At 39.2% G+C, this 4,141-nt stretch overlaps 1 long non-coding RNA gene across 1 annotated transcript; it reads right to left on the reverse strand.

Annotated features, from left to right (window-relative positions):
* Positions 1 to 1,400: 1,400 nt before the first annotated feature.
* LOC120311130 lies at positions 1,401 to 3,293 on the reverse strand. The gene is made up of 2 exons (XR_005557534.1): positions 3,186 to 3,293; positions 1,401 to 2,880 (listed from the first exon to the last, which is right to left on the reverse strand). It is a non-coding gene; the product is annotated as an uncharacterized LOC120311130 (long non-coding RNA).
* Between the last annotated feature and the right edge of the window lie 848 nt (positions 3,294 to 4,141).

Consider the following 4,141-nt stretch of genomic DNA (forward strand, 5'->3'; position numbering starts at 1 on the left):
TTTATTATTTTACTGCAAACATAAACTATATCAAGAAGACCAGTATGGTATATCTGCAAACATTTGCTTGTCCAGTGATGAAACCAAAAGCATCATAAAAACATTAGGAATTATAATCAACACAGCCATTTCTATAAGTTCTAGTTGTGGTACACAATTCAACAATCACAATGATCTTCGTGAAGGACCACTGCATGGAGCCCTCTGACTTTTCAATTGACAGAAAGTCCAGAACAACAGAATTGTTGAAGTAGACAAATCAGTAACTGATCATGATTTCAAGCTAGAATTGAGATCTGAAATTCAATCCATGATGTAGGTTCTGAAAACATGCTAAGCCAAAAACACATTTCATTTATATCTGATCCCAGGTATGAACTGAAAAAGCAACTTATTTAATATGCACCTATTGTACATCCCCTTCCCTTATAGTAGTGGTCCCCAACTTTTCTGGCTCTGCAGACTGGCAGCGGCAGTAGAAGGGAGGACCCATGGTTTTGTGTATGTGTGCCTGTCACTTATACAAATGGAGTTTCGCACACTCACCCACTGGTTACACAGCCTGGTTCACAATGGGTCACAGATTGGTACCAGCCAACAGATCAGGGGTTGAGGATGCCTGCTTCAGAGCATTCAAGGAATTTAGTATACATCTTATAACAAATGGGCTGTGCTGGAAAAATTAACCAGACATATCCCTTATCCCATATACAGAAGGGCAGAAACTGGCAACCACGGACCTACATTCTAAGTCAGCGGTTCTCAACCTATGGGTCGCGACCCCATTTGGGGTCGACTGACCATTTTACGGGGGTCGCCAAACAATGCGATCCGCCATTTTCCCCCCTCAGGGGGCGCCTCCGCGCATGCGCGCCGTGCCATGCATGCGCAGCACGTTCGTGTGACGGGGGTCGCCATCACACAAACGTTGAGAAACGCTGTTCTAAGTCTTCCCCCTAACAGGTCAACTTGGAGAACATGCTTCCATTTTTAAAGCTTGCCCTCACCTCCATATATACAAATACACAGGCACAGCTTACCAGTTGGAATACTGTTCCTTGCATTACCAACTGTAGCATAGAAATGCAATCTGCCCTGTGTAATTCACCTACATTATCATTTTAAAGGCATCATGTGACTTTCTGTCTGTCTTGCCTGAAAAATACAAGGAGGGAGGGAGGATAGATAAAAGGCAATAGGAACACACATACACACACAAAGAGAGGGGGGGATTTGATATAAAGTTTGATATAAAAATGTTTTGAGGCAGGGCAAATATACCACTCACTGTAAGCAACCAAACTCTCCATCTTCATAGAGCTTTGGGAAATTGCTTCTTTTATATACCACATTGGGAATATTGTACCAATTGTATGCATTTTGTACAAGACAAATATACATTTTGTTGTGTTGTATTACAATCAACCAAAAAGTCAGTACCAGCCCTCCATTCTGGGAAAGGGAAAGGAAGAAAGAAGCTGTTGAAGGTTCTGTATCTCAATGGTTCCTCCACATTTGTTCAGGAGCTCTTTGAGAACTCCGGAATTCTGAATAAGTCCATTCTTTCTCTAAAATATTATTGAGTTAATTCAATAGTTCACATTTGATGTCTGACTGGAAAAATATCTATTGGTAACAGCTTGCCAATGGCACAATAATGCTACAATGGTGCACAAATACAATGCTCTAGCATTGTTTTACTTCATCTGGTTTTCAGGAGTGTTCTCTTTCAGCATGAGGATACAATTATGTTCCTTTCATGAATGAATTTCACCACACTTTTCATATACATTTTCACTTTATGAAATGTTCATCACTCTTGGATATATGGGAGTTTTTTCTATATTTGTCAACAATTTTTTCTCTTTCTAGTGTTTTTTTTTCCAGAAGTACAGGTCCACTTTTCTGAGATAACCAAGGTGTTGATCCATTGTTTACAATAGGAATTGACTAACCAATTTGTCACCGAAGCCTGACTTCATGGCTGAGAAAGAACAATTGGCTTAAAGTCACCCAGCTGGCTTTCATGCCTAAGGCAGGACTACAACTCACTCTCCTGTTTTCTAAGCCTGATGCCTTAATCACTAGACACAACTGTCTCTCAAATCAACTTCCCACAAATGGGGAAGAAAAAATTGACAGCCTTGTACCTATGCATGTAAGTAAACAGAATATATCCTAAATTACAGACTTTTAAAAGTCTGGATTTCATTAAACAGTGGAAAATAAAAACAAGACTTTTTAATAAGATCTGGGAGTAATTAACATTAGTCAAATTAACAGCATATAATACAATAAAGAAGTATTAAAATGTAATTCTCTGAGAGACACACAACATCCTTTAATTTTTCTAGTACATTATTACTTTCAGTGGGTAGCTGTACATCCTTTTTTCCCAAACATGCTGATCACTTTGTTTTTCTTAACTAAGGCCTTGGTGTCAAGTCTAAAATATTTTCAGCCATTGTTTCAGAAAACTGAGAAGATTTGCATCTATTTATTTTTTCTGCCACACACAATGGTTCAAAAGCACAAGAACCACGAAAGGAAAAAAAATGGGCAAATAAATATACAGGCATTTGCTGCAAAGCACATTGCAGAATCAACATGTCAATGTTGCTCTTTAATGTTTTAACTGTTTGTCCCAGAAGGTAAAGCTTTTAACTTTTTCTAGCATAAAAAGTACTTTTGTGTTTTATAGAAGCACAAGGTGAATGGCTGGAGCTTTTTCTAGCTTCTTTAACAACTGATTTAGGCAATTAGACAACTCCCCACAGAGTGGTGTGACTCTGAAAGTGCCCGAGGCCAGTCGGATTTCTGCAAGTCTCTTTCCTTCCTTTTTGCAAGCATGGAGTTTGGCTTGACGACGTCACTGTGAAGCTGCAAAAAACATACGTCCATATTCAATCTGTCCAAAGCCAGCAATTGCACTGACACGTTTTATTCCCTGAAATGTTGCAGTAAAACGAAAAAATGCCACGTGGCTCAGTTTGCACGTACACTCGGCAATACCAAGACCATCTCTACCCACACCACCGGAGCTAACAGAAATGCAAGGAGCCCTTTTTAAAGTAGAAAAAAACGCCAGCAGAGTAAGGCTCCTCTCACCTGATGCTGGCGCTGATTTACAAAAGATATTCGGGAGCTCTTAGCTCCGACGAGGCAATACCCTCTGCAGCGCCTACCTGAAATTTTCTGGTACCCAGTTTTGGAAATTCATCAACAGAACTCCAGAAGATAATTCAATTGCTACTGCGCCTGCGCCAAGCTGAATGCGCTCTTGTTGACGGAAGCAGCCGGCGAGCTCTCCCGCGGAATGCGGACTCCCCCTTCAGTATGCCAAGTGAATTGCAACTTTCTGCAGCTATTGCGATAAACTTTACTTCTAGTTTCGGTGTTTGCTTTCTATGTCTTTCTAAAACTTGGTATGACTAATAATTAATTTGCATAAATGCGGATGAAAGAGTTGGCTCCTCAAAGTATAGATTTGTTTCTTGAAACCTTTTGGACTTGTAGGTCAAAGAGTTAGTTTAAACCAGCCACCTGCGTCTAACCCCTGGCTTGGTTTCGTTTTTCTTATCCATACAAAATAAGCTGAGGATTATTTAAATGCATCCTGCATAGTCCAATAGCAGCAGCAGCATCTGCAGTCTCATCAAATATTTTAAAGTTTTCCTGAAGTAAAACAAACAATCAACAAGACTATCCAATGATAATACATCAGAAAAAGAAAAGGAGGAATATGTGGTGAGATGCTAGAAGAAATATTTATTATAATCAACGGCAATGCTTAAGTGTTCACAAGATATATTTACAGTGACAATTCTTAAAATAATCTATTTTGCATAATCAGCAACACTTTTTTAGAAAAGGGGGGAAGTGGAGAGAAAGTAAATATAGAAACATCTTTACATGAAATGTTTTAAAAATTCAGCACATAACAACAGATAATGAGCCATGTATCAAGGAGTAGGGCTATTCCAAAGGAAAAGACCCTCAACTATGTGGCTCCAGCAGATACTGCAGTATTGGGAATCTATACAAATGGTAAATACCATTTACCTTGCTTTAAATGTTCATAGAGAGAAAGAGGGATGCAGGTATTTATATTGTGCTACATATCCCAGAGATAAGATTTTAC

The sequence above is a fragment of the Crotalus tigris genome, unplaced genomic scaffold (assembly GCF_016545835.1).
Source record: "Crotalus tigris isolate CLP2741 ecotype Arizona unplaced genomic scaffold, ASM1654583v1 scf7180000017567.3851432, whole genome shotgun sequence".
In the NCBI taxonomy this organism is placed as follows: Eukaryota; Metazoa; Chordata; class Lepidosauria; order Squamata; family Viperidae; genus Crotalus; species Crotalus tigris.